The following is a 12,451-nucleotide window of genomic DNA, read 5'->3' as shown; positions in this document are numbered from 1 at the left end:
ATTAAATATTATAATTCATATTCGCTTAGTGTAAACGTAATATCCCTCGACCGTAGCGTCAGTCGTCTCAGTTCCTTTCTCGCGTAGTCATAGATGCGAATTCTATGTCGCGTGCATATTCATTTGATCTATATTGTTGTATGGTGTATTGTTTTCTGCCATTTCAAGAATGTTGGATGTATGTTTGCACTCGCGTAGATATCGGGCCGTTCGTGGAGTCTGAGGGAATTGCAGGAGAAGTCCCTGAGCAGCAGCTTGGTGAAGGCAAGTGTCCTCTGACCCATTATGTCTCATTTACTTTATAATACACTGTCTCGCATACTATGAACAACCTAAGGATTTACTAGCTTTCTATTTACCTGGTCCTTGATTTACCTTTCGGGTTACTATGGTTAGCTACATGCTAGCGCTTTACTTTAATCAATGAACATGATGAGATACAATGATGATACTATGATTTTATTCTGGATATGATGATATACTTGTGGCATTTAGGGGACTCGGGCTGTTTCCCGAGTACCTCTCCGTAAGGACCTGTTCGTTGAGAGACCACCCGGGATAACAGTGCAACCATGAGGGTGAAATGGGATGCCCTTAGCTAATTAATTAGAGGAACTAGAGGTGTAGTTGCTTCGCCGTCGTGTCGTCAATGGGGTCCAGGCACAGTGCTTGCTCTGCCGAGGCTGAGTGCTGAGGTTCTTTCGTTTTGCTTTTGTTAGTCACCCTCCTGCGGGGAGAGGTACTGTGTTTATCAAACTGGAGAAACCTAACGGGCGGCTATGACCTCTAGGGAATCTTTGTAAAGGCTACGTAGTGATACCCTGCCGGACCACCTAGAAAGTGATCAATGGGGAGTCATGATCCCCGGGCAAAACGGGAATCACGGCTCATGGGTAAAGTGTGCGACCTCTGCAGAGGGTAATGAAACTGATATATCAGCCGTGCTCACGGTTAAGAGCAGCCTTGGGATCCTCTTTGATTAGAGATACAGATGGTTCGAGATACAGATGGTTCGAGATACAGATGATCTGAGATAAAATGGTTCTATTGATGGTTTTGGTTCGATGATGATAATGACGTTTCCTCGATGAGGAAATGGTTCACGTGTTGGTTATATGACAAAACTTGGCTTCCACTAATAATAAATACCTGACCAACTAAAAGCAATTGCTTGAGCCTAACCCCACATAAAGCTAGTCCACTTCAGCCAAACGGGACATTTGCTGAGTACGTTGATGTGTACTCACCCTTGCTATCACAAAACACCAGGTTGCCTTTGGTGCAATCTATGCTCAGGTAAAGAAGAAGGTGTCGAGGCGGATCTCCAGGAGTTCCAGGACTTCGACGAGTTCGAGGACTAGGCTAGCGACCTCCCCCAGTCAGCTGCCTGTGGTGGGTTGTTTACGTTGGCTACGTTTCGATTCTGTGTACTTTGATTTATATTATGTAAATGGCTCTAGTCTGTAATATTATTACTTACTCTTTATTGTAATTCGAAGCATTGTGCTATGATGAGTCATTTATGTAATCGCCGTGTACGTGAATTACTGATCCTGGCACGTACATGGTTCACATTCGGTTTACCTTCAAAACCGGGTGTGACATCATTCCTAGTGAAGTTGTTGAGCTCCTCTTGCATTGCCACCACCCAATCCGAATCTTGAAGTGCTTCCTCTATCCTGTGTGGCTCAACAGAGGAAACAAAAGAGTAATGCTCACAAAAGTGTGCAACACGAGATCTAGTGGTTACCCCCTTATGAATGTCGCCGAGGATGGTGTCGACGGGGTGATCTCGTTGGATTGCTTGGTGGACTCTTGGGTGTGGCGGCCTTCGTTCTTCATCCTCCTTGTCTTGATCATTTGCATCTCCACCTTGATCATTGTCGTCATCTTGAGGTGGCTCATTTGCTTGATCATCTTGTTCATCAACTTGAGCTTCATCCTCATTTTGAGTCGGTGGAGATGCTTGCGTGGAGGAGGATGGTTGATCTTGTGCAATTGGAGGCTCTTCGGATTCCTTAGGACACACATCCCCAATGGACATGTTCCTTAGCGCGATGCACGGAGCCTGTTCTTCACCTATCTCATCAAGATCAACTTGCTCTACTTGAGAGCCGTTAGTCTCATCAAACACAACGTCACAAGAAACTTCAACAAGTCCAGTGGACTTGTTAAAGACTCTATATGCCCTTGTGTTTGAATCATATCCTAGTAAAAAGCCTTCTACAGTCTTAGGAGCAAATTTAGATTTTCTACCTCTTTTAACAAGAATAAAACATTTGCTACCAAAGACTCTAAAATATGAAATGTTGGGCTTTTTACCGGTTAGGAGTTCATAAGATGTCTTCTTAAGGATTCGGTGTAGATACAACCGGTTGATGGCGTAGCAAGCGGTGTTGACCGCCTCCGCCCAAAACCGATCTGAAGTCTTGTACTCATCAAGCATGGTTCTAGCCATGTCCAATAGAGTTCGATTCTTCCTCTCCACTACACCATTTTGTTGAGGGGTGTAGGGAGAAGAGAACTCATGCTTGATGCCCTCCTCCTCAAGGAAGCCTTCAATTTGTGAGTTCTTGAACTCCGTCCCGTTGTCGCTTCTTATTTTCTTGATCCTTAAGCCGAACTCATTTTGAGCCCGTCTTAAGAATCCCTTTAAGGTCTCTTGGGTTTGAGATTTTTCCTGCAAAAAGAATACCCAAGTGAAGCGAGAATAATCATCCACAATTACAAGACAATACTTACTCCCGCCGATGCTTATGTAAGCTATCGAGCCGAATAGGTCCATGTGGAGTAGCTCAAGCGGCCTGTCGGTCGTCATGATGTTCTTGTGTGGATGATGGACTCCAACTTGCTTTCCTGCCTGACATGCGCTACAAACCCTGTCTTTGTCAAAATGAACATTGGTTAATCCTAAAATGTGCTCTCCCTTTAGAAGCTTATGAAGATTCTTCATTCCAACATGGGCTAGTCGGCGGTGCCAGAGCCAACCCATGTTAGTCTTAGCAATTAAGCAAGTGTCGAGTTCAGCTCTATCAAAATCTACCAAGTATAGCTGACCCTCTAACACTCCCTTAAATGCTATTGAATCATCACTTCTTCTAAAGACAGTGACACCTACATCAGTGAATAAACAGTTGTAGCCCATTTTGCACAATTGAGATACAGAAAGCAAGTTTTAATCTAATGAATCTACAAGAAAAACATTGGAAATAGAATGGTCAGGAGATATAGCTATTTTACCCAAACCTTTGACCAAACCTTGATTTCCATCCCCGAATGTGATAGCTCGTTGGGGATCCTGGTTTTTCTCATAGGAGGAGAACATTTTCTTCTCCCCTGTCATGTGGTTTGTGCACCCGCTGTCGATGATCCAACTTGAGCCCCCGGATGCATAAACCTACAAAACAAGTTTAGTTCTTGACTTTAGTTACCCAAATGGTTTTGGGTCCTTTGGCATTAGACACAAGAACTTTGGGTACCCAAACACAAGTCTTTGACCCCTTGTGCTTGCCCCCAACATATATGGCAACTACCTTGCCGGATTTGTTAGTCAAAACATAAGATGCATCAAAGGTTTTAAATGAGATATCATGGTCATTTGATGCACTAGGAGTTTTCTTTCTAGGCAACTTAGCACGGGTTGGTTGCCTAGAGCTAGATGTCTCACCCTTATACATGAAAGCATGATTAGGGCCAGAGTGAGACTTCCTAGAATGAATTCTCCTAATTTTGCTCTCAGGATAACCGGTAGGGTACAAAATCTAACCTTCGTTATCTTGAGGCATGGGAGCCTTGCCCTTAACAAAGTTGGACAATTTCTTAGGAGGGGCACTAAGTTTGACATTTCCTCCCTGTTGGAAGCCAATGCCATCCTTGATGCCTGGGCGTCTCCCACTATAGAGCATACTACGAGCAAATTTAAATTTTTCATTCCCTAGGTTATGCTCGGCAATTTTAGCATCTAATTTGGCTATATGATCATTTTGTTGTTTAATTAAAGCCATGTGATCATGAATAGCATCAATGTTAACATCTCTACATCTAGTACAAATAGTAATATGCTCAACGGTAGATGTAGAGGGTTTGCAAGAATTAAGTTCAACAATCTTAGAACGCAATATAACATTTTTGTCTCTAAGATCGGAAATAGTAGCATTGCAAACATCAAAATCTTTAGCCTTATCAAGCAATTTATCATTTTCATCTCTAAGGCTAGCAAGGGTAGTGTTTAATTCTTTAATTTTAGCAAGAAGATCATCATTATCATTTCTAGAATCGGAAACTAAAATATAAGCAATAGAATCAACCTTAGCTAACAAATTAGCATTCTCATTTCTAAGGTTGTCTATGGTCTCATGGCAAGTGCTTAGCTCACTAGATAATTTTTCACATTTCTCAATTTCTAGAGCATAAGCATTTTTAACTTTAACATGTTTTTTATTTTCCTTGATTAGGAAGTGATAGTCGCCTAAAGGGGGGGGTGAATAGGGCGAAACTGAAATTTACAAATATAAACACAACTACAAGCCGGGTTAGCGTTAGAAATAATAATGAGTCCGCGAGAGAGGGCGCAAAACAAATCTCAAGCAAATAACAAGTGAGACACACGGATTTGTTTTACCGAGGTTCGGTTCTCGCAAACCTACTCCCCGTTGAGGAGGCCACAATGGCCGGGTCTCTTTCAACCCTTTCCCTCTCTCAAACGGTCCTTCCGACCGAGTGAGCTTCTCTTCTCAAATCACTTGGGAATCAAACTTCCCGCAAGGACCACCACACAATTGGTGTCTCTTGCCTCAATTACAAGTGAGTGTTTGATCACAAGAAAGAATGCGAAAGAAAAGAAACGATCCAAGCGCAAGAGCTCAAATGAACACTACAAATCACTCTCACTAGTCACTAAGGCTTTGTGTGGAGTTGGGAGAGGATTTGATCTCTTTTGGTGTGCTTTGCAATGAATGCTAGCTCTTGTATAGTAGTTGGAAGCTGGAAAACTTGGATGCCATGAATGTGGGGGTGGTTGGGGTATTTATAGCCCCAACCACCAAACTTGACCGTTGGTGAAGGCTGTCTGTCGTATGGTGCATCGGACAGTCCGGTGCACACCAGACATGTCCGGTGCGCCAGCCACGTCACCAATGCCGTTGCAATTTGACCGTTGGAGTTCTGACTTCTGGGCCCGCCTGGATGTCCGGTGGCGCACCGGACATGTACTGTAGAGTGTCCGGTGTGCCAGTATGGGCGTGCCTGACTTCTGCGCGCGCTGGTGCGCAATTAATGCGCTGGAGGTAGCCGTTGGTGCCGAAGTAGCCGTTGCTCTGCTGGTTCACCGGACAGTCCGGTGTACACCGGACATGTCCGGTGAATTATAGCGGAGCACCCGCTGCGTTTTCCCGAAGCTGGCGAGTTCCTGAGGCCGCTCTTCCTTGGAGCACCGGACAGTCCGGTGAATTATAGTGGAGTTGCCTCTGGAAATTCCCGAAGGTGGCGAGTTTGAGTTGGAGTCCTCTGGTGCACCGGATATGTCCGGTGGTGCACCGGACACTGTCCGGTGGCACACCGGACAGTCCGGTGTGCCAGACCAGAGGTGCCTTCGGTTGTCCCTTTGCTCTTTTGTTGAACCCAATACTTGGTCTTTTTATTGGCTAAGTGTGAACCTTTGGCACCTGTATAACTTATATACTAGAGCAAACTAGTTAGTCCAATTGTTTGTGTTGGGCAATTCAACCACCAAAATTATTTAGGAACTAGGTGTAAGCCTAATTCCCTTTCAATCTCCCCCTTTTTGGTGATTGATGCCAACACAAACCAAAGCAAATATAGAAGTGCATAATTGAACTAGTTTGCATAATGTAAGTGCAAAGGTTGCTTGGAATTGAGCCAATATGAATACTTACAAGATATGCATGGATTGTTTCTTTGTTTTTAACATTTTGGACCACGCTTGCACCACATGTTTTGTTTTTGCAAATTCTTTTGTAAATCCTTTTCAAAGATCTTTTGCAAAATAGTCAAAGGTAAATTAATAAGATTTTGCAAAGCATTTTCAAGATTTGAAATTTTCTCCCCCTGTTTCAAATGCTTTTCTTTTGACTAAACAAAACTCCCCCTAAATGAGATCCTCCTCTTAGCGTTCAAGAGGGTTTTGATATATCATTTTTAAATACTACTTTCTCCCCCTTTTGAACACAATAAGATACCAATTTGAAATTTACCAATTGAAAATCTCCAAATTTAAAATTAGGTGGTGGTGCGGTCCTTTTGCTTTGGGCTCTTACTCTCTCCCCCTTTGGCATGAATCGCCAAAAACGGAATCATTAGAGCCCTCGAAGTAATTTCTTCCCCTTTGGTCATAAACAAATGAGTTAAGATTATACCAAAGACGAAGTCCTTTTGCTTTCTCCCCTAAAGATGGAGAGAGACTTGGAGCGTCGGCGAAGGATGAGTTACGGAGTGGAAGCCTTTGTCTTCGCCGAAGACTCCAATTCCCTTTTGAAGCGTCCCGATCCTTTGGGACTCAAATGTGAAACAATTACTAGTCCCAGGAGGCTAGTAAACACATTCCTTACTTCAAATAGTACAGAGTTTAGATAAATTTATTACAATACTGGGGTACAAGCTCGAGAGAGCCAAATAGAGAAGCGCAGTAGGAAAATACACTAGCCCAAGCCACAGGCAGAACTGGGTGCAGACACAGCCCTCTTAATCAAGCATAGCAGAAAAGAAGTCCTCGGCTGCTGAAAAACATAAATAAATCTGGGTGAATACACTAGGTATTCCGCAAGCCCACCCCGTTCCCGTAGAGAGAAAGAGACCTATGATGTACATGCTCATTTTGGTGGAGTTGTAGTCACTCATCATTTTCTTAGAGAGAGGCAGTTGCTTGAAGGTTTTCCCATGGTTTTAAAAGTAACCAAAAACTCAACCACCACTGAGCTTCCCGCTCCCGTGGCTTTATTTTCTTTTTCCACACCCATTTAATCACACATTTTCCTTGTTAAGAAACTTAGTGAAAAAGCTCTAATTGCCATACCATACCAGACTCATCCATACCAGTGGACACGGACTATTCGAATAGGTTTCAACTCTGCGCAGAGGGGTACACTTTACCCACTAGCCCGGTTTCTGCGATCTCACCGTCGCGAGACCCGAATGCCGGATCTCTTTCCTTACTCGTGCGTCCTATCCTTAACGGTTATCCGGAAGGAGTCAGGCCACCACCATGCCCAAACCGGACAAAACTTTCCCCTCCTTATCCTCCCGGTGCTCCCCAGCCTTCTTAACCCTGGGGTTGGACCGCACGAATTCGGATTGAGTGACTGCCCACACAGTCTCGAGTGGTTGTACGATAAAAGAGTACAGGTAGTGAAAATGACAAGCCGGTCCTTATATGAGGGGACAATCCTTCTGCTCACGCCTAAACCAGCTGAGCCAACACCTTAGGCCCTCCCCTAAACCAGGGAGTCCCTGATCATCCCACTCCCAGGGGGATGAGGGTGAGTACCCTTCATCGCGAAACATTTCAAAAAGAGACTTTATTTGGAGAAACACCTTGCCCTTCTTCCCAATCCACATTTCGTATCCAGAAAGTATATGTTAATGCGGGCCATCTCTCACTCCCAATGCAATATTCCCCCGTGATCCCGGCCTAGGCAGTGGTAGAGAGAATAGGTAATTTATGCATCAAGGGAAGGATGGACTTGCCTTCGTCGAAGCTTTCCTGGCACAGAAGACCTACTTCCGGAAGTTCGGGCTCTGGTCCCTCTTCCGGGGCTACGGGTTCCGGATTTGCGGTTCCCTCTTCTTCTAGGAAACATACAGTAAAACAATACATCAACAGTAGTTTATCAAACATAGTGTGCCATTTCCCTACAACATTATTTTATGTGACCTTGGAAATCCTTTTTGATAATATTTTGTGCATAAAATATTTAGAAAACTATTTAAATGGGAAAAGGGGGTGGAAAAGAAAAAGAGAAGGGAATTCCTCCCATCTGGGCCGGGGGCATGAATTTTGGCCCACCCCGGGCGCGAGCGCGCGCTGAGGCGCTTTCGGCCCAGCGGCGGCCCACGAGCGAGGGGGGGAGAACGGCGCGGCCGTGGGGGCGATGGCGTCGCATAGGGCCCACTTGCCAGCGAGAGAGGGGGGGAAGGGACGGCGTTACGGTTGACGGGGGGGATGAACCGGCCGTCCACGGGGAGGACTCGGCCGCCGGTGGGCTCGGCGGCGGTTCGCCGCCGGTGGCCCGGTTCTTGGACAATGCGTAGGTGAGAGCACCTAGAGGGGGGGGGGTGAATAGGTGATCCTGTAAAAGTTCAAAACTTAAGCCACAAAAACTTGTTAAGGGTTAGCACAAGTATGGCCAAGTGGCTAGAGAGAACTCAAAACACGATAACCACAAGAAAGCAATCACAGAGTTGACACGGTGGTTATCCCGTGGTTCGGCCAAGTACAAAACTTGCCTACTCCACGTTGTGGCGTCCCAACGGACGAGAGTTGCACTCAACTCCTCTCAAGTGATCCAATGATCAACTTGAATACCACGGTGTTTTTCTTTCCTTTGATCTTTTCCCGTTTGCGAGGAATCTCCACAACTTGGAGTCTCTCGCCCTTACAATTGAGTTCACAAAGAATACGGAGTAAGGTGGGAATGAGCAACGCACACAAGACTCGAAAATCAGAGCAACAACACGCACACAAGTCGCAACAAGAGCTCGCAACGCAACACAAAGAGTTCACAACTCCACAAGAGCTCTATATGCTATCACAATGAAACGAATGCGTGAGATTGATGTCTTGGTGCTTAGAAGAGTTGTAGGAATGCTTGGTATGCTCCTCCATGCGCCTAGGGGTCCCTTTTATAGCCCCAAGGCAGCTAGGAGCCGTTGGGAACAAATCTGGAAAGCCATCTTTGCCTTCTGTCTCGTGGCGCACCGGACAGTCCGGTGCACACCGGACACTGTCCGGTGCCCGATTTGTTTCCTTAAATGGCGAAGCCGACCGTTGCCGACCGTTGCAGATCTGGCGCACCGGACAGTCCGGTGCACACCGGACAGTCCGGTGCTTCCTTCCGACCGTTGGCTCGGCCACGTGTCGCGCGCCGATCGCGCGGCCGACCGTTGGCCCGGCCGACCGTTGGCTCACCGGACAGTCCGGTGCACACCGGACAGTCCGGTGAATTTTAGCCGAAGTCGCCGGAGAAAAACCCGAGAGCGGCCTCTTCGGCCGAGGCAGCCTGGCGCACCGGACACTGTCCGGTGCACCACCGGACACTGTCCGGTGCACCACCGGACAGTCCGGTGCCCCAGACCGAAGCAGCCCCTTGGCTGTACACAGCCAAGTCTTCTCTTCTCTTCTTCTATCTGTTTCTAACACTTAGACAAATATATTAGTACACAAAACCAATGTACTAAGGCTTAGAAACATACCTTAACTTGTGATTTGCACTTTGATCATCCTTGGGCATATTTTCACATTTAAGCACTTGTGTTTGCACTCAATCACCAAAATACTTAGAAATGGCCCAAAGGCACATTTCCCTTTCAATCTCCCCCTTTTTGGTGATTTATGCCAACACAATATAAAGCAACTAGAACAAGTGCAAAATCACTTTAAATAAAAACTCAAATTGGTTTTATTCAATTTTGGCATATATGGATCATCCTTTGCCACCACTTGGTTTGTTTTTGCAAATCAAACTCAAATCTCTATCTCTAAGTCAAACACACATGTTGAAGTATAAAGAGAGTCATTCCAAAAGAGATTGATCAAAGATTTCAAAAACTCCCCCTATTTCCCATAATCAATACTTCTCCCCACAAGAAGCCAACTTTTGACAAGAGAGACAATAAAAGCTTTTGACACAACAAAAACTCTATTCTACTATTTTCAAAATCTCTCAAGTGGTAGCTGATCCATTTATCGCTTTGGCCTTTATTTTCTCCCCCTTTGGCATCAAGCACCAAAACGGGATCAATCTTGGCCTTTTAACCTCATTGCCTCACCAAAGTCTTCAATTAAGAGCAAATGGCAATAAGATTTCATGAGATGAACTTGGAATTAGTTACCCTCTCATCGGAGTGCAGTGGAAGTCTTTCATGGTCCAAGTCCACCTTTTCCCTTTCAATCCTCCTTCGAGACTAAATTATCAAACTCAAGCACAAGGTTAGTCTCAAAGGGTCAAGTTGTAACACATCTCCCCCTAAACATGTGCATCACTTTGCAACGGACTTGTGAGGTCCAGGGAGTGTTTGTACAACTTGAGCACCATAATAAGCAACATAATGCAAAAAAGGAACATGATCAAAAGCATAACTACATGTATGCTACAATTCAATCCAGGTTCCGCGAATCTAAGACATTTAGCTCACTACGCAACCTGCAAAAGGTCTTCTCATCTAGAGGCTTAGTGAAGATATCGGCTAGCTGGTTCTCGGTGCTAACATGAAACACTTCGATATCTCCCTTTTGCTGGTGGTCTCTCAAAAAGTGATGCCGGATGTCTATGTGCTTTGTGCGGCTGTGCTCAACAGGATTCTCCGCCATGCGGATAGCACTCTCATTGTCACATAGGAGTGGGACTTTGCTCAGATTGTAGCCAAAGTCCCGGAGAGTTTGCCTCATCCAAAGTAGTTGCGCGCAACACTGACCTGCGGCAACGTACTCGGCCTCAGCGGTGGATAGGGCAACGGATGTTTGTTTCTTAGAGTTCCATGACACCAGGTACCTTCCTAAGAATTGGCACGTCCCCGATGTACTCTTCCTATCGACCTTACATCCAGCATAGTCGGAGTCTGAGTATCCAACTAAGTCAAAGGTAGACCCTTTTGGATACCAGAGCCCGAAGCAAGGCGTAGCAACCAAATATCTAAGAATTCGCTTCACCGCCACTAAGTGACACTCCTTAGGATCGGATTGAAATCTAGCACACATGCACACGCTAAGCATAATATCCGGTCTACTAGCACATAAGTAAAGCAAAGAACCTATCATTGACCGGTATGCTTTTTGATCAACGGACTTACCTCCTTTGTTGAGGTCGGTGTGTCCGTCGGTCCCCATTGGCGTCTTTGCGGGCTTGGCGTCCTTCATCCCAAACCGCTTTAGCAGATCTTGCGTGTACTTCGTTTGGGAGATGAAGGTGCCTTCCTTGAGTTGCTTCACTTGGAACCCAAGGAAGTAGTTCAACTCACCCATCATCGACATCTCGAATTTCTGCGTCATCACCCTGCTAAACTCTTCACAAGACTTTTGGTTAGTAGAACCAAATATTATGTCATCGACATAAATTTGGCACACAAACAAATCACCATCACATGTCTTTGTAAAAAGAGTTGGATCGGCCTTCCCAACCTTGAAAGCATTAGCAAGTAAAAAGTCTCTAAGGCATTCATACCATGCTCTTGGGGCTTGCTTAAGTCCATAGAGCGCCTTAGAGAGCTTACACACGTGGTCGGGGTACCGTTCATCCTCGAAGCCAGGGGGTTGCTCCACGTACACCTCCTCCTTGATTGGCCCGTTGAGGAAAGCGCTCTTCACATCCATTTGGTACAACCTGAAAGAATGGTGAGCGGCATATGCTAGCAAAATACGAATGGACTCTAGCCTAGCCACAGGAGCAAAGGTCTCCTCAAAGTCCAAACCTGCGACTTGGGCATAACCTTTTGCCACAAGTCGAGCCTTGTTCCTCGTCACCACCCCGTGCTCGTCCTGTTTGTTGCGGAACACCCACTTGGTTCCCACAACATTTTGCTTCGGACGAGGCACCAGTGTCCAAACTTCATTGCGCTTGAAGTTGTTTAGCTCCTCTTGCATGGCCAACACCCAGTCCGGATCTAGCAAGGCCTCCTCTACCCTGAAAGGCTCAATAGAAGAGACAAAAGAGTAATGCTCACAAAAATTAACTAATCGAGATCGAGTAGTTACTCCCTTGCTAATGTCACCCAGAATTTGGTCGACGGGATGATCCCTTTGAATCATCGCTCGAACTTGGGTTGGAGGTGCCGGTTGCACTTCTTCCTCCATCACATGATTATCTTGTGCTCCCCCTTGATCGAGCGCCTCCACTTGAGGTACCTGTTCGTCATCTTCGGTTGGGGGATGCACCATAGTTGAGGAAGAAGGTTGATTTCGTTCATCTTGTTCCTGTGGCCGTACTTCTCCAATCGCCATGGTCCGTATAGCGGCCGTCGGAACATCTTCTTCATCTACATCATCACAATCAACAACTTGCTCTCTTGGAGAGCCATTAGTCTCATCAAATACAACGTCGCTAGAGACTTCAACCAAACCCGATGATTTGTTGAAGACTCTATACGCCTTTGTATTTGAGTCATAACCTAACAAAAACCCTTCTACAGCTTTGGGAGCAAACTTAGAATTTCTACCCTTCTTCACTAGAATGTAGCATTTACTCCCAAATACACGAAAGTACGATACATTGGGTTTGTTACC

Source organism: Zea mays, chromosome 5, assembly GCF_902167145.1.
Source record: "Zea mays cultivar B73 chromosome 5, Zm-B73-REFERENCE-NAM-5.0, whole genome shotgun sequence".
In the NCBI taxonomy this organism is placed as follows: domain Eukaryota; kingdom Viridiplantae; phylum Streptophyta; class Magnoliopsida; order Poales; family Poaceae; genus Zea; species Zea mays.
Note: the sequence above shows the minus strand (reverse complement) of the source record.